Source organism: Ambystoma mexicanum, chromosome 8 (assembly GCF_040938575.1).
Source record: "Ambystoma mexicanum isolate Mex_15411 chromosome 8, UKY_AmexF1_1, whole genome shotgun sequence".
NCBI lineage: Eukaryota > Metazoa > Chordata > Amphibia > Caudata > Ambystomatidae > Ambystoma > Ambystoma mexicanum.
In genome coordinates this window covers 1,269,690,226-1,269,713,586 of record NC_090929.1, presented here as the reverse complement: position 1 = coordinate 1,269,713,586, position 23,361 = coordinate 1,269,690,226, and the positions used below count along the sequence as shown (strand labels likewise).

At 45.2% G+C, this 23,361-nt stretch overlaps 1 protein-coding gene across 2 annotated transcripts in view; it reads right to left on the bottom strand.

Moving 5' to 3' along the window:
- The window catches only part of ZNF518A (zinc finger protein 518A), a 234,738-nt gene that overhangs the window by 183,247 nt on the left and 28,130 nt on the right, over nucleotides 1–23,361 (bottom strand). Inside the window, exon 1 of one of the 2 annotated variants that reach the window (XM_069611386.1) lies at nucleotides 17,865–18,000. The exons of the other annotated variant lie outside the window; for it this stretch is intronic. The gene's annotated coding sequence lies outside the window, so the exon portion shown is untranslated. Of the gene's footprint in view, nucleotides 1–17,864; nucleotides 18,001–23,361 lie in introns of those variants that run through there. 2 annotated transcript variants of the gene reach the window in all.

Here is a 23,361-nt window from a genome sequence, read left to right as displayed (position 1 = left end):
AGGATCGCTTTCCGTTTCTGTGGGGCGTTTAGGCCTCTTACATTCAACGTTAGGAACTTTAGCTTCTGGATCGGTAGGGGGGCCTCCTGGGTGTCTTCCGGGGTGGGGTACTGATCCTCGTGGGGGGGCTGGGGGTATTCAGTCTTCATTTTGTGATTCCGGGTTAGCCAGGTCCTCCTGCAGCCAGATTTTTTGCATCCTCCAACGGGAGGGTAGCTTTTTATCTGAGTGGGCCAACCAACGGGCAGGCGAATTTAAACGGGTGGGAGAACTCCCAACTGTGTGGGGGGCCGAAGTTTTCAGCGCAGCCTCCACCACGGCCAACAGGGCCCAAACAGTTTTCCTCGCCAACGGGGCGGGGGTCGAACCATCGAGATCGGTTCGGCTCCAAGGGTGGGGAGATGACATACTCCTTGGAGAGGGGACTGGGCCGTTCGGGGCCCGCGGCGCTGCCTTGCTTCATTTTGGCTCCAGGGTCGGTCCCTGCGCTATGGGAATCATTTTGCCTTACGGCGTCTCTGTGCCGTCGACCAGGGTTGCTGCCGTCTCTTGGGTGATTGATCCGGTTCCTCTGGCGGGAGGTGTGGACTGGGGGTGGGTGAGGTCCCCGGGGAGCTCGGGGGTACGATTGACTTCGCGTCCTCCGGGTGGCTAATTTTACGTAGAGTACCTTGGTACGAGAATTGCAGTGTGGCTGGGAAGAGCCAACGGTAGCGGATCTGCTGACTCTGGAGGAACTGGGTCAAAGGCTTGAGAGCTCTCCTTTTCTGTATGGTGATCGGGGAGAGATCTTGGAATATTTGCAGGGGGGTGCCCATGAATGACAGTTCATCTTTGGTGCGGCTTATCGCCGAGATGGCCTCCTTGGTAGCGTAGAAGTGTACTCTGGTAATGACGTCCGGGGGGCCGTCTGAGTCTGCTCCCCGTCTCGGGCGTAATCTATGAGTTCTGTCCAGAACGAGTTGGGGTTTGTCCATGAGCGGGAGGAGAGCTTGGAAAAAGTTGCCTATATATTCCGGGAGCTCTTTATCTTGGACCGTTGTCGGGACTCCACGGATGCGCAGGTTATTCCGTCGGGCTCTGTTTTCTAAGTCCTCTTGCTTATATGTGAGGATCTCATTGCTGGATTGAAGAGCTCGGATCTCGCGTTGCATTCCTATTATTGTTGCATCATGGTTCTGGGTTAAATCTTCAACCTCACCAATTCTCTGTTCCGCTTCTGTGAGTCGTTGATCTGTCTGCTCTAGTCGAGTGGTGAGCTCCGTCATGCAGGACCGGATCTCGGTTTTAATGTCCCGCATGAAGGCCATCAAGTCATCTCTGGTAGCGAGATTACCCTGTTCTTCTGGGGGCTTTTGCGGGGTGAGTTTGGGCGTGGAGTCCGGTTTCCGTGTCTTGTCTGTTGTCATGAGCATGGTGGAGATGTCTGCAGTTTTGGCAGGTCTGGTGAGTCTCGACATTTTGCTCAAGCTGAGAGCCCTTGGAAGGGCGCTTCGGGGGGGATGGTTAGGCTCCAAGGTAGCTGCGTGGCCCCCTTCCTCCGCCGGCTAGGTCTTTGGTGGGCAGGGGCGCCCCAGGAAGTCGGAAGGGGGTCTGTATCCGGAGCGGGGGACCTCCACTCCCGGGGCCCAAGGTGGAGTGTTGGGAGGCCGGTAGAAGACTCCGGTCGTCGTCTCGCCGGTTCCCCCCAGCTGATCGTTGCCAGTGATGGAGGTGGGGGGGGGGTCTAGGAGTTGGAGGGCTCCGGGGACTCGGTAGTCTCTCCAGGGAGCCGGCGGCCCTCCGAAGAAAAAAGCAAGCTGGGAGCGACCCCGGCCTCCGCCCCAGCGAGCTCCGGTGGGGGAGGGGCGGGCCGATGGGGGGGGCCCGGAGTCGAGCCCGGGGGGGTAGAATGGAGCCGTCGACTCCTCAGCAGTCCCCGGACACGGGGCTCAGGATCGGGGCGGCGGGAGAGAGCCGGAGGTGTTATGGGCGTCTCATCGCTGGATGCCGGGGACGATGATGCGGGATCCGGGTCGCGGCCGCCATCTTGGCCCGTTGTCGTGAAGATCCGCGCCAAGTTCCTCGACCTCGTTCTCGGCGCTCCTGGTACGATTCTCTTCAAACTTGGAGCGGAGGGTGCGGGAGAGATTCCGCCAGCTTCTCCTGTCAGAGGGACGGCAGCAGCGTTGCTGGAGCCGGCTCAATCTTAGTTGAGGCCGCGGGTCCCTACGGAGGCCATCAGCGGAGCAGCCTCATCCGTGGCGCTCCAGGCCACGCCCCCGACCTTATTTCTAATACAGTTCTTATGTTCGCTTATTCTGATTTTTATTTTCCGTTCGGTTTTTCCAATATACATTTCAGGCATGGACACCACATCACATAAACACCACATCACATAAACACCACCACAAACATGACACATGCTGGATTGCGACCTTCACAAGTCCAGTGGTGGATGCTCTGAAGGCTGACAGTGACATACCCTCTGATTGTTTCTCCTAGGAACGCCACTTTCTCCAATGTCCCTTCCCCACAGCCACCTGCCGATTGGCACGGGTTGCCATGTGACTGGTACACTGGCTCAGGTCCACTTCCCCTTTAACCTGTGTGACTGCTGGATTGGCAGACTACCCTGTAATTGCATCACCTTGTGCTGTTCTAGATGCTTTGGTTCACCTGTGACAAGCAACATGGACTCCGTTTTCCCTCCGCCTTGGTCCCCGGTGTGCTAGCCACGTGTTTCAGATCGGGTTTTCCCTTTTCAGGCACCAGGGTTTCCTCATGAGTTGTGTCTATTGAAGATGTGTTTTACCCATTCTTGTGCCATTTACATAAGATCGCTTCGGCTGTTTGTACACACTATGCATATCTATCCTTGCCCTTCCCAGGGAGGTATTTCTATTTGTAAAAGGACTGACTTTGTGTACCTTTGGAATTTGCCCCTAGCTGGTGCCTCATCACCCCCCTCCCCTGCTTCCGAAGGTGGTAGCTCCGCCCCCCCTATCTAGTGCTGAATTAGCACCATTAGTACACGGATTAAACCTTTATGGGAGATATGGGGGTTGGGGACTCAACATCCCTGACTACGTTGGGGTATGCGTGCCTTACCAAGGGAGGCAGGTGGTCTGGGGGGTCCATGACACAGATGTACTATTCAGCAGTGAATAAATAGCACTGCACCCTCTTATGCATATCACACCCACTTTGCCAGCTCCCTCCAAGCATAGCCCCTCCCACACACCGTGTCAGTGCCATCTTACGCTGGCACCCTCTATGCCATCATCCCTGTAAGCCAATACCCTCTATGCATATCATCCATGTGTGCTTGCATCCTCTATGCATATCATCCCCTGTGCCAGAGCCCTCCATTTATATTATATTTGTGTGCCCAGCACCCTCTATGCAGATCATTGCTGTGAGCTAGCACCCTCCATGCAGATCACCCTGGTGTGCCAGCAGCCTCTATGCAGATCTTCCCCAAATGCCAGCACCTTCTATGCACATAATCATTGTGTGCCAGCAGCGTATATGCATTTCGTCCAGGTGTACTAGCACCCTCTATGCACATCATCCTCTCATGCAAGTACCCTCTATACAGATCACCATTTTTTGCCAGCAACCTCTATGCTCATTGTCCATATGTGCCAGCACCCTCTTAAGTAGATTGTCCACCTGTGCCAACACCCTCTATGCATATCAGGCCCGAGTGCCAGCCCCCGACTTGCTTCCCATCACCGCTTGGAAGAAGAGACCCCCCCCCCCACGCCCCCGCCGCCCATCCAGGTAAGAGAAGGCAGTTTTGGCTACCACCCTACCCCAAAACCCACTAACCCTTCAACTGCATCCCAAAATCCCTGCCCTCTTCTTTAAAGAAAAAAGAAAAGAAAAAAAGGAAAAGCCCCACGCTCCTCCATCCACCAGTCCCATCAGTTGTCACTAAAAATTGCCATACACCCAAGTTCCCTTCCACCGCAACCCCAGTCCTTCCATTTTCATTGTTTTTAAAAAGCCACACCCCACTTCCACCACGACCCAGGGCATCACCATTTCCATTTTTAAAAAGCTCCAAATCCACCACCTCGACCTTCCACCTGCCTGCTATCCCCAGACCCCGATTGGTGTTGCTGGGGTTCACATGATGCAAACATTCTTCTTGGACCTTCACAGGGCAGCCATGGCTGGGAAGCAGGCAAAGGGAAGAAGGTCAATTTCCTGTTCATCTGGTGCACAGCCCTGCACTGCAGCCCCTACCCCTGCCCAGAGGACTACAGAAAGAAGGTAAGGAACATCACAATACAAATCGTACTTGATTTAATTTCCGCTGCCTGAAACCTAGCCACACTTAAACTGCACCGGCTTGATTTCCATTGCTTTTTGACATAGCCATTTTAGGGTTGTACTGGTTTGATTTCTGCCGCATTGAATTTAGTCCCACAAACTGCATTGGTTTCATTTCTGCTGCTTGGAATTTGGCCACACGGAAACTGTACTTATCGTGTTCTCTGCTGCTTTTGAAATTTGATCTGAATACTGCATTTTTTAACATAGCCATTTTATGGCTGAATTAATTTGGCTCCTTCTGCTTTGAATCTAGTGACCCTAATGTTGTTCTGCTTTTGAATTTAGTCATGTTAAGACTGTAATTGTCAATTACCTGATCACTTCATTGTTGTGTCTACTGGCAGGAATGACCTCTCCACTGCGTTTGTTGCTTATCCAGCACTTCTGTCACAAGGGTAGTGCAATGTAGGGTTCAGCCCTAGCCCCCTCTCTGAAACAGGAAAAGGTCCCCCGAGAGCATCTCTCTACACTGTGGTGCACTCCCCCTATTTTACGTGGCGCAGGGACAGTGCAAGCACTGACCGGGGGAGCCAGATGGTAAGTAAGCGAGATTAGGGATTCAGCTAAGGCCAGTGACCAGGAACGGCAATGGCCCAAAGGCAGGTTCAACAGGAAGAAGAAATAGAAACGATTGCCAAGGTAGCTATCAAGGAAAAGAAAGGAACCAAGGGATAGCAAAGTGAGAACCACAGGGCAAGGCAATCAAGAGGTAAGCAAGGAGAAACAGTAACCAGAAAGAATTACTGAAGGAAGCTGGCACAGAGGCAGGTCACAAATGGAGCGCATTTAACACGCACCTGCTGCCAGCAAGTGTGTGTTTAAACAACCAAAGAAGCAGGAAGTGCGGCAACGGATCAGACGTCGCCACCATGCCAATTAATGATTCCCTTGACAGCGTATATGCATGCAGGGTAGACACCGGCACCCTGCGTTTGCCCACTAGTACAGCAATGGCGGCACCCTAAGACTGTCGGAGATACCTGCAGATCTGGGGCTTACCCTGCACCGCCCCTCAGGACGATGGATCCTGATGACTGGAGACCCATGCTGCAGGCGTCAACGAGGATAGAGCCACCAAGCAGGTAATCACGGGCCGCATTGATGACGTGCATGCATGACAGTAATGGTTTGATCTTGACTGCCTTTGAATTTAGCCACCATTGGGCTAAACTGGTTTGATCTTCACTGCCTTTGAATTTAGCCACACTGGGGCTGTATGTGTTCAATATCTGCTGCACTGAATTAAGTCACTGTTACACTGTTCTGGTTCAATCTCTGCCCATACCCATTTTGGAAATTTTTGTATATATTGCATCCGAGCCATCTTTTAAGAAGGAGGTCGCTCTTATCTAGTTGAGTGTTCCAGTTTACAGTATCCTGCAATCTGATCCCTAAACAATCGTAGACGCTCACCTGCTGGAGCCGGTCCCCTTCAATGCAGATGTTCGTTTTCATTTTGCATGTAGAATTGCACACTGTTTTAGAATGATTTATTAAAAATCCTGTTTCTTTACAGAAGTCTGACAAAACTGCCATCTGCTTTAAAATGTCTATTTTGGTTTTTGAAATTAGGACTGTCATTTGCATACACAAGAAGCAGACTTTGCGCTTGGAGAGAGTAGGGGAATCAGTATTTGAGCTTATGATTCTGAAAATCAAGTCATTGACAAACAATAAAAAGTAGGGGAGCGAGCACAGAGTCCTGGCGCACTGCATTAGCCACAGGAATTGGCTTGGTCTTTCGCCGCCCTTTTGGCATCGGACGGTATCTAAATTATTCTCATTACATTTTTTAATAGGAGAAAAAATGTCTGGGGTGGTTTTAACATTACTTAAGACATTCCATAAGGTAGCTTTGTCTACTGAATCAAACGCAGATTTAAAATCTCCAAAAACTACGAAAAAAGGTTTCATTTTTATGAGTCGCATACTTGCTGAAGATTGTAAATTGGCAAAAATGCTTGGCCTAGTGTACCCAGCCCCCTTTTAAAGCGAGCATTTAGGTCCGAGACTATTCCCTCTTCCTCTACCCACTGCTCAAAGAGAAATAGAAGCAGTTTCCCATAGACAGAGTACAACAATCATCTGAGCCTGCTGCCAACTAGAGGGGACCTAGTCAATACTATCCAAATGGTTGAAAAATGAGCGAGTTTTGAGGCCCAGGTATTGTCATGTTCCCCAGGGTCTGAAATTCAGGTTCAATGAACAGAAGCTAAAACCAGCTCCTGGTTGTCTGGCTTTACCCAGTAGGCAGGAGCTACCGCTGGGAAACCAGGAGTGAGTACACAGCGCACTGCAAATCTAACTTGCACAGGAGCAGCTAACTTTAACTTTTGACAATTATCTATTATGTTTAAATGTATCCTAGATGTGTTCCAATACTTCTTTACTTACATTCTTAAATACTAAAACAATTTTTTAAAGGCAGTAGTTGGGTTTTAGGAGCCAAAATTAGCTCCCGTTAACTGTTGGTTTTAAGTTTACCAGGCTCTCCTATAGGGGAGTACACAGAAGTCCAGGAACGACCTTGCTTTCCATTTCTTTACCAAGCCAATAGAATTAGCTAAACTGACCCTCCAACCATCAATGAATGTCCCTCGTTTCTGGTGTGGGATGTATTGACCCACTCTGCTACACTATGCGGCCTCACTCTGCTATTTATGGTGCGACAAACAGTAAAATGGCAAAACCCTGGTGCGTGCCAAAACCTCCAAAACCGCGCTTTCAACACACAAAAAGATGGCTGCACAACCTGCCACCCATGGTGTATGTGTGGTGGAACAGAGCACACATTGCAGATAAAGTGCCAGAGGACTCCATGAAAAGTAAACAGAGTGCAGAGGCAGAAGCAGCGCTTTGCAAGTGAAACTCCAAAATGTGCTTGTAAATGAAATTTACTTTGCTGCTGAAACTTCAAAATGCCTGTACATAACACTTTCCAACACTCAAAGTCTTGCTTGGCGCTAAAATTAATTTGATCTAATGAAGCACTGTGAATGTACAAGGTCCTGAAATGTTCAGAGCAAAATACATTCTCAGCAAAACTGGATTGCCTGTGAACGACAACTCCTGTCAAAAATCCGGGTGCAGCCACACTGGGCTACCTGTGAGCAACATCCCTGTCAAATGGGCTCTCCCGATTAAACTTTAAAGTTGTCTAAACTAAAAGGTCTGCCGGATTAGCAAATATAAAAGGACTGCTGCTGAAAGGAACACGGATCTCAGTTGTTTTGATCCCGCTGATTTAAATCTAGAATGTCAATTATATATGTTATCTGATGCAACAAGTTTGTTTTATGCTGGATTTCAGGTCAAGAAATTAAGAATTAACCTAGTCCGGCTTGGCCTGCAAGGGGTTGACAAACAGGTTTCCACCCAAGGGGAGGGCATTGCTCTCAGCAGATGCTCACTAACACATGATAATTGCAGGGTATGCCAGACTTGTGTCTGCTGTAATGGCAGATTCTCCAGGCCAGGAAATGGACGTGTGAAGAGGTCATAAACTAGGCTTGCAGAAGGAAATCCCAAAAGATGGGGACTGCTCCTTGCCTCCAGAGACAGACAAAGGCTGACCATCTGCTACTACAGAATATGTAATGAACTTTTTTTTTTTTTTTTTTTTTTAGAGATTTATAACTCGCTATCAGAAGTTGTGAAAAATCTAAAACGGCAGGTTTGTTAATCTAATTTTTGGCCCTACATTTGAAAATTTGGTGGAACTGTGTAGCATATTCTGAACAGGAATGGCAATATGTGTGGTTTTATTTATGCTAGAATTGTTAAACTTTGCACACACATGCCTATGGAAAACATGCATATTTGTGGAAATTTGGAGAAATTTTGGAAAATGTTTTCATGGCGAAATGGACAAAATGTTGTAGAAAGGTAAAACAAGGTCTCACAGCTGTGGGATTTTGATGAACAGATACTCCATAAAACATGTAATCCTTGTATGCGATTTCCGTAGAGGTTACTAATGTATAAATATATATTTGAGACGAATTCAATTTTGATATTAGTGTCTAGGGGAGGTTCTAACTATTGTAAAAATCAAACCATAAACCTGACATCATCTGTCTCTGATCCAATCACCCGGATGCAAGGCAGAGATGAGGCTCAGAGCCAATCCCATTTCACAGGGGCAAGTTTAGTTAAGCCAGCCCATACACCCATTTGGTGATGTCATTTGACAGGATAAACAGGGACATCTGACAACACATAGACACTCTCTCTTCTGATTCCAGCAAAGTACTTTGATCCAGCATTCAACATCCAGCCTTCAACATCCTTCTAGAGCCAGATGCCAACCACCAGGCCAAGCAGTAGCTGAACCATTTACAGCTAGGCCTCAATCCTCAACTAATCCTCACAACCCAGTGAAGCGCTGTGGTGGGGGGGAAGCATCCTGAAACTATCTGGCTTGCTACCATAAATGCTTGCCTGCTGAACTCACCATCCCGCTGATCTGAAACATTCAGAAACAAGAAGGGCAGATCCTGTGCAGTTCCGGCGACCGGCCTAGCTGATCCTGTCCCGCCTGATGTGCTGTCCTTCCCTGGTAGACCCGATCCAATTGACCAGAACTTTGACGGTCCAATAATCTTAAATCCCATTGGATTGTGAGTATTAACAGAACGCTAGAGAACTATTGTATACCTTGCCTTATCTTGTTCCATCCTAATCTCTGAACTATCCTTACTTTCATAACCAGTACAGTGTCAAAATCTTAAGTGCTATTCTATCCTGTCTATTTACTAAAGCATCAATTTCATAGTAATTTTTGTGCAACTCTTATCCATAATCCCACTTCGAGTGTTTGGACTGGTTCCGCCGGGGAAGGCGCTGGGGATCTGTTACTGAAGTCATGAATCAGTCTCAGAGCTTACTTCGTCCCAAACTGGTTATCTAGTCTGAATGCTCTAGTCTTGAGTAAAAGCATAATCCATATTTTCTGGTTTTAAACTGAAGTTCTTGTCCAAATTTGTGTCTTTATTTTCGAAAAACACCTCTCACTAAAATCTCTATAACTCCCTCAGTTTTAAAGTTAGAAACAAAATTTCAACTCTCACCGATACCTAACATCCTTAGCTATATCCACAACTAAAAACCGCATGTATGTTTTTCTTCAATATCGCATAAGTCAAACTTTGCCGTGAATTTGCAATTTCAGCCAAAGTACACGTGTCTTTTGCACATTTCAAAGTGTTTTTTCCATCCCATCATGATCTGAAGTGTATATTGTGGTTCATATTATAGCTCATGCATGTTAGGACCCGATTAGTGTTGCTTTCTTTAGAATTTGTCTCCATTTTAGCATTTTGACAATTTTTTGCAGTATTTCACCAAGCCATTTTCACCTGTCATTTCTAAGTGTCATTTGCCAAAATATAGTTTTCTTTCTTGTGTGGGAGGGAGGATTGCCTATAACTCTAGACATCGTATTTCATTCCTGAAAACCTGCCGATTACTCACATTGGTGTAGGATTGCTCATTTGTATTTAAACAAAACTTTGCAGGGGGAACATTAACTTAAACGCTATCTGTGTGCAAAACCAAAGTGTTCTTTTTCCCAGTGTTTCTATTTTTCTTCCTTATAAGTGAATTCAATTGCTTTGCTTATTTCTGAATTAAAATAAATAAATATTTACCTTTACCAACTAGCCCGATTCCTGGTTCAGTGTAACCGGGGTGTTTTTTATTTTTTTAGAAGGGTGCGATATGAATGGTACGTCATTCAGAATATTGAACATATAGACAAAAATAAATAAGGGCTTCATTTGCGCACTACATGCTAGGCGAGACTTGGGTGTGTGCCTGATTGAAATCCCTTACACATGACTAGCCCTAGCTGGAGCGCCGCCTGGCTAGGGCTAGGGAACGAGAGACTGGCCCCCAACTAGTTGTAGATAATGGTCTCAGAAGAGACCAATATAATCAAGGAAATAAATCCTATAAGAATCTCTAAAATCCGGAGGAGCCGGAGCCACAGGAGCACAGAAGGGGGTTGTAGCTATTTTATTAATCCCTACTTATCTGCTCACATGCTGTAGTAAAAACACAAATAAGCACATTTTAACAGGACGTCTGGTTGATATACAGACTTCCATAAATTGGTCAACCAGTTTCAGTGGGTTGTCTATCACTTCTTTCTCACTTTCAGGTTTTGTACTCTCCTAGAGGTGAAGTAGATCCAGAGATTGAAAGGAATCCCATCTACATCCGGAGCCTTACCTTTCTTATGAGATCTTATAGCCTTGCAAGTTTCTTCCACACTAAATTCTAATGGGACAAAGGAGGCCACTTGAACTATGATAGAAACAGTGCCTCTCGCCATACAGCGGCATAGAGATTACTGAAGTGTTGGAACCACGTATTCTTAGTGCTGAATGATTCTACTACACGATTACGTGAGGAATCAGTTAACATGTCAGCTACCAAAGCACAGTAGAAAGCGTCAATGGTGCTTGCTCAAGTATAGGTACGACTGTCTCAAAGATCCTAGGAGCACTGCTAGCATAGTCAATGTCTACCCATCAAATTCTCTTTCTATTGCTCTTCAAGAGCATTAATCGGAGCTGTAAAGATAGAAGGTGGCAGTTAGATCGGTGAAGATATCCCCAAAATGTTTCAGATATATGGGACCATGGGCACTCTCTGCTCTTGCCATTACCTTGAGAGATTTCCCAATTCTCCAGTTAGCCACTTCCGTACAGATATAATCAATGTGGCTGGACTGTGGCCCTCTTTTAAAAGTTGGTACTGCTGGGTGGGCTCCACAGAGTGGTCCATTACAGGTATGCATATCCAGAGGGAAGCGGCTATCTCTGTTGCTTGATGGTAATTGTACTTAGGGAAGGGGCAATCCAATTTCTGCTATGCCCCAATAGCCATCTTCTTCATTCAACAAACCAACAAAACTCGGTAAAGTTTCTATTTGTGTATTGCAATCACCTAAGACAATTTTTTCTGAGTGGGAATTTTCTTTGTGCCCATGGCATCGTATCTGCATATCAGATCATCTAATTTCTTTAGGGCAGAGGCAACAATACCAGTTTCTGTTCCGTAAATAATAGTAATATTACATTAGAAAAGCTTAATTTTATACACAAGAAGTCTTTCGAAACAGACTACAAAGTTTTAATGCTAACATTTGGTGTTGTGTTTACCCATATCGTTAAGCCCTCACTTGGTCTCTCTCTATGCGGTAATATGGCAGGCTTAACCCTTCTTTGAGGGATTTTCGACCGACCAGGTTTCCTGAAAGCAAGTTACCTTGGTCCAGGAAAACATGCCAGTCTTAATCTTCAGTTTTAGATTTTAGCCCAGCCTATATTCCAAGATACGATTACAAGGTAATTGGCAGAATCTGTAGATGGAGAGGACTTTGAGCCTGAGAGAATATTAGCAGGGTTTCTTGTATGTCAGCAAATGCATGGATAAAAATTAAGATTGGATAAGCAGGAGCTAAATGGAGCTCCTGGGTATCCACCATGAACTAGTGACCAGGAGATATTACTGGGGAACGAGGAGCTAGTACAGGGAGTTCCACAAATCTAACTTCCACATAAGAAGGCAAGAAATCACTTTGTTTATTATTTATGATCCCTTATGTTTTCAAGGTCGTATAGAAGTGTTTAAAATGTGTATTTAAATGCAAAGAGTTAAGTTTGTTTGTTCTGCATCAGTTGGCAAGTGGAGCAAAAAGTAGGTCCTGGTAACTGTTGGTGTCAAGCAAACCAGGCTTCTGTAGGCCCTATCCAGGAGCTAAATAGCTCTGAGCTCCCCTCAATTTCATACCCTGCAATGTTGTCGGTAGTCGACTCCATTGTCCCCCCTTGATGGATCAGTTAAATGGAGGTGTGGGGGCGGGGGGGAGGGAGTGTGATTGTAATGGGTGAATGATAAAGGCTACAGCTCCTTGGATCTCTATAGGATGTGTGTTGCAGACTTCCACACCAAAGCATAGTCCTATTTGGAGTCTTTCTTGGGTGGGGGGGGGGGAAATCAATCTCTGCTCCATAGAAAGCATCCCTTCAACCAACTGTTTATGTCTGAGTGTTATCTTAATTCTATCCATCCCTGGGATCCTTTGATCAATGATGTCTTCCGCGATGACGGACAGGCACCCTTTCCTGTATCTCAACCAATGGGTCATGTTATTAACCAGATAAAACTAACATGGTACCTTTATTGGGCCTTGTAACATTTAGCATATAAAAACTGTTACCAGAGTTCAGTTTGGGCTCCACATCCTGTGCTTGCTGTGATAAGTTTGGGGTTTGCCACCTATTTTCCCTTAGTAAGGGGAGCTGAAGTCTGTCATTTCCTGGTAATGACCGCCTGTGGTTACATGCCCAGGAGTCTTGTCCACACGCAGAATGGGGTTGTTACTTAATTTAGATAACTTGTGTCTATCAATTACTTCTAAAAAGGGAAAGAAGGGACTGTTCTGATCTCAAATTACAAATTGGGTTACTCAAGGGGGCCTAAAAGGGGCTGGATGCCAATTAACTCGATTTGTTCTGGTTAATAGTTAGGATTAGCCATTTTCTTTGCTGGATAATTTGCAGGGGAGTTTTCTTGGGTATTGGGAGGAGGCGGAAGGGATGCAGGCCTACCAGAACAATGTGGGCCTAATAGGATAACTTCAGCTAATTTGTGTACAACTTTTTTTTATTCAGTTATTTTCTCAGCTAAGTTGGTGAGGTATATCGGGATGAGTACACCAACATCTAGGCACTGGTCCCTTAGCGAGATGTCTGAAGTTAATTTGAATATGTTGGTCTTTGGGATCACGGTCCTGTTTACCCATCAGATCTCTACACACCTTCCTCATTAGTGGATTCAATGGGGCATAAAGATTGATGCCATTATTAGTAAGTATGGCACTTGGACCAGTATTCTGACCTACTTTGGCTATATTTGTTTTAGTTGGTTGAGTGGGAAGATCCTAGAGGTGAAATTCTATTGGAAAGATGGATATCCGGGGCAACTATCCTACCTTGGGCTTCCTCCGGCACAGAGGTTACATGGGCCGGGGTAATAGTTGGAGCAGAACCAGCGATGATATGTATAATTGCAGGTGTCAAAAAACTGCGGCTGCCTTCTTGCTCGAGTCCCCTAGGGATCTCATAGCAATGTGGGTTTGCAACATCTATTATTACAAGGTGTACTCCCTCTGGTTCCAGTACATAGTCTTTGGGTTTCGTGCTAAAGGATAGGTGTTGCTGCTTAAACTTGGAGGCGTCAGGTTTTTAGTGGGAGCTATTTTTCCCTTTCCTCTTCATAGAGGGGCTGGTGGAGACCCTCTGAGTTTTAGGCTTTGCATCCACATCTTTGAGGAAAATTTCAATATAATTTATAAGCACATTAGCCTTGTCAATATGCAAGATGGCAGGGTTATACTTTTTCTATGAGTCTGATGGAGGGGACCTCGGCACACATTTCCGTTTGGTTGCCATTCTAGAGGGAATGTTCCATCTGGACGAACAATCTTAGGGTGGTACCTAATTGTCTTAAAAGTGCTTGAAACAAGATTACAATACAAAATAAAAAGCACTAATGCTTGCAGTTTGGTAAAAAGCTGAAGGGGAATATCTCCAGCTAGGTGGCACAATAACCAAAGACCCATACCAAGCCATTTATGGTGTAAAGTGCTTGTGCCTTCGTACAAGAGGCAAACAAACATACAGACAAGAACACTGCTAAAAAAAAAAAAAAAAAAAAAATTAAAAAACAGATAGCAGGGAAAGTAAAAGGGAAGCTGTAAATAAATAAATAAAATTCACAGTAAGCTCTACACAATCGCTAAAATTATTTAATTCTCTATACAAGGACATCCGGCTGAGTACCGGAACGGCCAAGAATACTGCTCTGCCCCACAGAAAGGTGTGTGTGTCACACTATTAAGAGAAGAGACAATATGATCACAGATAATTCTGCACAACGGGTGAATTGACAAAGAGGAATTGAACCTTCGTTGAATGGGGCAGATAAATCTAGCACTCCTTCCCTTAAGGGTTATGACAAATATATACACCTTGATTGAACAAATCACCACACGGTCAGCAAAGAAGAATTCCACAGAAAGAGAAAGGCAGAGTGGGTAAACCAAGTGTGTTCTTAGTTGATTATAAAAACAGCAATTGTCACTTAGTTTGAAAAGGCATTAAGGGCCCACCCAACTGGCATATGAAGTGGCCAAAGTCCAACACTCTGCCACTTTTAGTCTCTTCAATCGGCAGCTATTGAAAAGGGTAGTAAAAAAGCAAGGTGGGCAAGGAATTATATGTCCAGTGTTTAAAAAGGGTCAGTGGGGTATTAAAATTCCAGGGGAACTTGAAGGTCATGCCAAACTGGCTAATGGAGCAGCCAGAGCCCGACACTCCTCCCTTTAGGAACTCTACAGCCAGCTGTTATCTATGATGGTACTGGTAGTAAAAACCCATCTACAGGGCATTAATCCGACAAACCATTGCATAGGAGCAGTCAATCCATTTAGCCCCAAGTAATACGCCTCACTCTGTGACATGGCGTCAAAAAGAGTTCTAGGATAACAAGGTAGGCTCTCCACTCTGGGCAGGTTGGTTATTATGAAGCACAGCCCTTCCGTCCTGTGCCATGGTTAATAAACTCTGCCTCCCTCGCGGTTCAGATGGGAGATCCACACAACACCATAGAAAGAAAAAGTCAATAGGATTCCCAGCAATAAGGAAGATATTAACTGATTCCTTATTGATGGTTACTCACGGATCGATATCGGTACATGTCCAACCAGCTTGGGCAACAGGGTCACAGTTTCTCAGCTTGTGTGGCAAAAAAAAAAAAAAACCCAGAGGTGCGCTACTTGGCACAGACCTGGGCGACGGCACTGGGGCACCTGGCAAGCCTTGGAGTAGCAGGCTGCATGCCCGGTCCTGGGGTGGGGCGCAGAGCCATGTGAAATGTACCTCCTTCCTTTCAGCCAGCAGAGGTGCACGGGGCAGGGGAGACTTGATGTAGCAGGCTGCAAGCCGGGTCCTAGTGACGGGGCTCAGAGCTACGCAAAGTATACCTCCTCCTTCTCAGCCCAACAGAGGTGTGCGACTTGGGCGCTCATTTACATATGTCCATCACCTACTGTTGACAGATAGAAAATATTTGATGTGACTCAAGTATCTAATTTCCAAATGAAAATAGAGCAGGATGTCCTACCAGGGTGTGGGACAACCCTTTTACGACAGTACAACACTCATCTTGGCCGCATCTAAACTTTTCACACCATTGAGAATGTCGGTCAATTGAATTATCAAAAAGTTATAGTAGTTTCAAAGACATTCCACAATTCACCCACATTAGGAGACATCAATACCCATTGTACATCTATCAGGTAAAAGAAAGATGGGTAAAATACACAAAAAGCCAAGAGATGCCCATTGACATTCCACATCCATGTTGCATAACCACATAAAGACCCCAGTCTTGCTTCCTAAATTCATTAATTACTGCAGATTAAACTGGGAACACATTTCTAGACAAGACAGCATTTCTTCTTCGACACAAAGCATGAAAGGTAAGGAACTTTGTCTAATTTTTTTATGTGTTAAGATTGGATTCACTTACTAATGTGTCTCTTCATCCTTCTTTATTGAAAATTCAAAGTCTTACAAAGAGAATAGGTTTTACTAAGTCTGCAGAGTACATGCAGCTTTTATAGTAATATTGTTGAACTCTGGTTTAATAGTAGTACAAGTTATATTGAAATGTCTTCAATTTTCACAATCTAAGTATTAATTACTGTACAATATGTTTTAGTTCACATTTTTCATTTGTTAGAAAAATGTAATCTTGCATTATCAGTTTTCCCCATGCTGCACCTGCCAAGACGCCAGGCACCACACTACATGGTTTCCCCAAGATATTTCACAATCCAAAACTGGATATGTAACTGTGGTGTTAAATGAGGCAACTTATTGTCTATGCAGCCAACACCTCAGGAGGTGAGATGTACAAATCTGTGGAAATGACAAAAAAAGCCCATGCCAGACTCAGATTACTGGTCAACAATGCTCCTTCCATATAAAGATAGGCAAGTAAGTATAACATGGATCATTGTAATGAAGTCATACGTATGCCATCACCGGTTCTGTGCTTTGCATATCTGTATTGCCCCTTTTTCTTGTGACCCATTTCATCTCTTGCCTGCTGGAGGAGCCCGGAAAGGTTCCGTTGGTGCCCTCATACATAAATCGCAGAAAATGCAGGTATGGCCGGCACTGTTGTGTTGATGAATAGTCTAGATTTTCTCTTTTGTAAAAGTCAGAGCTGGTGGGGGGATAATATCTGTCTGGTTAATTTCGGGTCTATTCAATATCAAGGTGTGACAACTGTCACTTTTCCATTAATTACTTGTCCACCAGGCAGTGGGAGGCAATGTTTTGTCACTCTCAAACTCATTGCAGGTATGCATGGCACAGTTGTGTTGTCGAATAGCCAATATTTTCTCCTTTCTATGGTTTAATTTGTGACCAACTTGTCTTTTGCTCATTTTAAATGGTCTGTCCCCAAATCATGACTGCATCGTTAAAGGTGATTCCCACAAATAACATGACATTAGATATGCAATCCAAATAAACTTGGTAAACTTGATGATGGTGGTAAATAAGTTGGTTTTGTACATTTGATCTAGCCTGAGACTGGCAATGATGGAAAGTCTGTTGTAGAGGCTCCTGGGTCAGGAAAATCAAGGGCGAGTAGCAGGGGGCTGCATCTTTTCTTTTATTATCATCAAGTGTCAATAAAATTACGTTTAAGCTGTTGCATGCTTGGTTCGGCATTTTCAATAATATTCCTAATCAGACATACATTTTAAAAGCACATGGCATCTGACGATCTTGTTATTTCAAATTTCATAATTTTTCATGGCGGCCAAGGTAAAGTTAGACCGCAAAATAGGTGACACCACATACAAGGGATCCAGGATGTAAAATGGCATTTGCATGGACAGAGTTGATCTTGCAACACCAACAAGCATACTATGAGCAGTGGCCAGAATAGTGAATTAAGAACTACAATGCATCCAAAATATACCGCAGCAAGACTACTCCTGAGACTAAATAGAAGAGACCAAATCACACCGGCAAGGAGAAGTCTACACTGGCTGCCTAAAGAAATGCATTAACTTGAAAGCCCGCTGTATTGCCCATAAATCACTGCACCGACAAGGCGCTGAATTCCAAGCTAAAATCCCGTTACCAACGAGCAAGAGACTTAAGCTCGAGCAATGACCTCCAAATAGAAACAAGACCAGGGTTCGAAAGTGACGGGAGCTGTGAGCTATTTAGCTCCTGCTTGTAGCCTGGAAGAGCCTGGTTAGCTTGGCACCAACAGCAACCAGGAGCTACTTTTAGCTCCCTACTCCAACTGATGCAGAACAAACACACCTAATTGAAGGTAACTGAGCGTTTGGGACAATCTATAAATAAACATTAGGACACATCTATATAACATTTAAGGCATTAGGGCACATAAATAATGGATACAATTATATTTGTGAATCTTACGCTGAAGTTGTATTTGTTGAATTATATGTACTAGCTCCTTGTTCCCCAATGATAGCTCCTGGCCACTGGTTAATGTTGGATACTCCAAAGTTGCTTTTAGCTCCTGCTTATCCTGTCTTAATTTTGATCCCTGCAAGACACTAAGAGAAAAGGAAAATTCAGAAGAGCTGTATTCTCCCATCTGATAGCCAAACTATGGAACTTGATAGCAATGAAAATAGGGAAGACGGCAGACCACCTAGCATTCAGGAAAGGACTAAAAGCCTTGCTATTCAACTCACCAGGATAAACATAGAAGCACGCCCCCACAAGCCATACTGCTGGACCAAAGCAAACCTGGGACAATACAGAATGAAAAACCAACAATAAAACTACTCAACACACAGATCAACAGAAGCCAATTAACCAACCACCCTTCTCTTTTTCACTCCACCCCCACAACTCTCACATGCCCAGAGAGTTAACGAAATAACCTAGCAAACACAAACTACACACCCCTCTCTAATCCTGCTACAAACCCATTATATGCAGACAACAAACAACTCAAATACTGGACACCACTGTTCTGGACAAAAGCAGCCCAATGCACATAAAGCTCACATGTACAGACACCAGTTTCTCCTGATTCTGCAGGCATCACCAGATGAGCACAACTTCTATCCTATCCCTCTCTGTCACTAACCAGCCCTACACACTTTTCTTATAGAGCCATGTGAGCACCTAGAGACCATGCACATGTGGGTTGTATAAATCAACATAACATACATTAAACACCATTGCAGAGCCATGAAATGCTCTTAAAGACCTCACAATGCCTCAGTATGCGAAGCAATCGATCAACCAACCAGGCCAATGCCTTTAATACTTTCTTTATGGATAAGATCAAAACGATCCACGAAAGTATCAAAGAGAATCAGAGGAAATGGTTTCCCCCAACCATTTGGACAGAAGGATGATGCCGAGGGGAAGAAAGAACATCAACATCCCACCTTTTGTTTTTAAGCCAGTGTCAAAAGAGAATATTACTGCTCTCCTAACAGCTCTAAAATCTACTAATAACACACTTTTTCCCCTTCCTGCATGCGCAGCAAAACATATGGCCTCGGACTAGCACCATTTGTGACTAATTTCATAAATGCGTCATTTAACCAGGGGACTGTTCCAGCGGAATTGAAACTGTCAGTTATTTCCCCTTTGTTGAAGAAGCCAAACCTGGACCCAGACAACCGTCAGAACTACCACCCTATTGCAGGTCTTCCCTGGCCTGGAAACATTTTAGGAAAAGTGACCACAATACAATTTCAAGACTAGATCGAAAGAGATGCCTTTCTAGACACCGTACAATCAGGGTTTTGGCCTAAATTTGGTACCGAAACAGCATTGATTGCAGTGTGGGATGAGTTATTGCAAGCAGGAAATGATGGTAAACTCTCCCTGCTCGTAATGCTCAACCTTTCTGCAGCTTTCGACACTGTGGATCACAATGTTCCATTGGAATGTTTGAAAACCACTGGAAATGTCTCAGATAGTGCCCTTAAATGATTTAATTCCTTCCTGAATGGGTGTAGACGAGTGCAACTGAGGGGCAGGGGGTGGGGGGGAGGGGGTTCCCTTCTGAAACTCTCCCACAAATATGCGGCATCCTACAGGGCTCCGCACTTTCACCACTCTTGTTTAATCTGTCCCTCTGCTCACTGATGGGCATTCTGAGAAAACATATCAGTTTTCAATCCTACGCTGATAATACTCAGCTGTATATCAGGCTTGACAACATAGAAGACTTCCTTATCAGGGTGGGTGGAAGAAATAGCGGCATGGATGGTGTCAAATTGGCTGCAACTCAATCCAAGCAAGACCGAGGTGATCCTTTTGGGACCAAAACAATTACTGGAGGCGAATAGCAGCCCCCCCCTCCTCCTGCATTTTTGGGGTCAAAATTGAAGACTGTGTCCAAAGTAAAATACTTGGGGTGCATTTGGCAAAGCGACATGGGTTGTGACTGGCAGGTTTCAGCAAAAGTCCAGGCAGTATTTTATAATCCATGGCTGCGGCGGCAGGCTCTTCTTTATGTGCCTGAAAAGGAATGTGCCATAGCAGTAGGAGCTCTAGTGAATTCAAAGCTGCATTACTGTAATGGATTACTCGCTAGGGCTCCTGCTAAACAAATCCAAAAGTAACAAAAGGCACAGAATGCAGCCGTTTGATTATTCTTTGGGGTATCAAAACGTAACCCAATGTCTGGCCTTCGTCGCTCCCTCCACTGGCTAGCAGTGGAGGTTTGTATCAAGTTTAAAACTGGATGTCTCATATTTAAGTGTCTAAATAGCCTGGCACCACGATATTTGAGGGACAGGTTAAAACAATATCAACCAACTTGGTCCATTACATCAGATGACAAGCCCCTGCTTATTATCCATATGGCAAGACATGTTTTTAGGGGCGACTGTATTTTTGATATCATCAGGCCCAAACTGTGGAACAGCCTTCCACTGGAACTAAGGAAAGCAGAATCTGTCAATGTTTCGAAACGGGCTTAAAATAAACCGTTTTAATATTATAGGTCAATGTTGATATTTGAGTGATGATGGGTTCTTCATATTATGATGCATGTCAACTGCGCCAGGATTCAATTTGGTTTGTTGAATGCACAATATAAATAAAAAAAATGCCTCCAACCTAGCAGACACTACTTTCAGAAAAAGTAATTGAATTTAATGCAGGTCAAAATGACAATTTTTTCAATCTCATCAATTCCATCACAACCACCCAAAATATTTATTTTACAAGCATTCGAAGTGCTTGAAAGTATTGATAACGAAGAATTTGACCCGGATTACAGACTACGACGACTGAAAAGGAAGATAGTAAAGTGCCAAATGGGGGCCTGTTGTGGGAACCCAAATATATAGTCTGAGTGCTGATTGCTTCATATTTTAAAGTTGTTGGAATTCAATGCTTGAACTAATGGTACTGCTTGTGGTAAACCATTGGATAAATTAAACAAATGTCATTTTAATCAACTAAAAATTGCAACAGACCTGTTAAGATAACCAGTCTGTCTTACTTGGTCCGCTCAACTCACGCTTGGTAATGTTGCAACAGGTACTTGCTTGGTTCACATGCACTATTGTTTAGTGGTTCAACCTTGACCAAAATATAAATTTTTGCAAATTTTGAGGACTACAGGTCACGTTGAAGAACACCTAATACAAATACAAGAATAAATGCTCATTCCCTGCAATAGATTAATCATGGCGACAAAACGGGCAGCACTAGACATTGCACTTGCTCAAAAAAGGGCTGCCGTTGGCTGGTGATGGTTAGAGCGACAGACAATTAGAGCCAAAGATTGCACTTATTACAGAGATTTGGACAGTAGAAATAAATACAAGCTTAGTTGCTGTACAGGTTACAGAAGTTACTTCCACTGTTTCAATGGAGGAGCAAAGGTTTACAAAAATCGATTAACAGTCTAAATAAAATCGACAGAAACATAAGCATAGTTAAAGTCAACCGCATGCCTCAATTTGATGTTTGACATGTGTCTAAATCTAAATTTTAAAAAACACAATCGTGCTGTAAATAAATTGGTCACAGTCCACAAGCAACAATCTCTGGTGGAGTTCTCGAATTTATGATCAATCAGAACAAATACTTGTAAAAAAACTGGCAATCACTTCTGCGCCATACAGCTAACAAACAGGCGTGGGACGCAAACACTAACATGCTTGTGCACATCTACCACAGAGTGAGGAACAGGAGATCAGGAAGAAATGGCTGGAGCAAGCTGCCTAATTCAGTCCCTATCACTTCCCTGTGACAAGTAATTTATAGATTTGAAGGGTCTTGCCAAATGTCACGCAGGCGATTGAGAGATATTCTACAGCATATGTCTGACATACCATCCCGAAGGATTGCATTTCATTAAAGATGGGATGAAAGCGTGGTCAAAGTTGACAGTGTTGGCTCACAATGACAACGTGGGTAGGGTCCAGCCAGGACCTCTGAGGCTGCAATGGGTAAGCAAGGTAGTTGTGAGCTGCGGTATGGATTAGTCTTTTCAAAAAAAGGGTGGTTTGCCAAGCTAATCTAGTAAATATTTAAATTTGAATTTATATTCATCTTCAACCTTAAATTAAATGTCATGGCAAAAGAGTGCAGCAGCCGACGGATGCAGACGTAGGATTTCGCTGCTGCGCTGGGACTGCCAAATATCCTTCTATACATCCTACTTCCTGATGAGACCTAGACCTCTACTGATACTGGAGGTGAGGGGTGGGGTGTCCACATAGCCCCCACAAAGTTCTGGGTGAAATCCGTGTTCGCTCCACAAAATCTGAGCTGTTTTGTGTCCAGCTATGGCCACGTGGCTGCAGCGCGTGGGGCCGAGTGAAACCTGTGGAGGACTAGCGGGTGGAGGAGCACTGATGGGCCGCACGTCCAGCATGGTCGATGGATGCGGGGCTGGAGCCGGATGCCCGTGCCCTGCCTAGACAATTCCCCCTTCCTGCAGGAAGCGGAATTCACCGGGTGGACCCGCTCTGCAGCTGACGGTGTGCAGGACTCGCCAGAGAGAGCTAAGGGAGCTGCACATGACAACGTGGTACGGCAGATCTGCAACGGGATATCTGCGTGGAGCACAGCCGACATCCAGAGACAGTGAGGCGAACGGAATTTGGGAGACGAGTGAGGTCGGCCCCACCGCAGGAAGACTACCGCGTTGGGATTCAACTGAAGAACCCTCTCTACGGTGACAAAGGGACCCCGCCAGCAGAAAGGGGGGCCGTGCATCGGAAGAGAGAGGCCCAAAAAAAACCTACCTCTGATGGTAAGCCACACTGCTTGAGGCGGCAAAGCGCCTGGCCTCGCACATCCACTCCTTATACTCTGTGACCATGGCCTGTCACATAACTGGGCACCACTGAAGCTACGGCGCTCAGCACTGCATCTACTGGCACGGACCGAAGAGAAGCGTGGATGGACCCAGTGAGACGGTGCGTGGCATAAGGAGGCATGAATTGGGGGGCCGCCCTATGGGTACCCGCACCCCATGGAAAACAGAAAATAGACGCCTGCAAGCAGGAACATTCGATTTGCGAGATACACAGCTCCCTGGGGGAACATCTACAATTAAGTGCTCAATCACGTGGGTGTTGCCAGCCGCAGTGTGGGAGGTGATTGGAGGCCATTAGGAGTGACACTGATAAGAGGGGCGCTATCAGGTAAACAAGAGACAAGTCCACCCGTTGGGACCCCAGTCATTGTGGGGGGCTTTCTTGGAAAACGGATACCAGTACATGAATCACTAGGTTGGGAAGTGATCCTGAGCTCGGAGGATAGGCTGGATGATCTAAGGCCCTGGGGGAAACCGAGACAAGAAGGCAAGCCAAGACTGCAGTTATCACTGCTAGGGTACTCCCCAGAAATCCTCACAAGACCGTACTACACCAGTTCCACCTCCGACCCTGGGGGGGGTCCCCTGCCCACCCTCTGCACT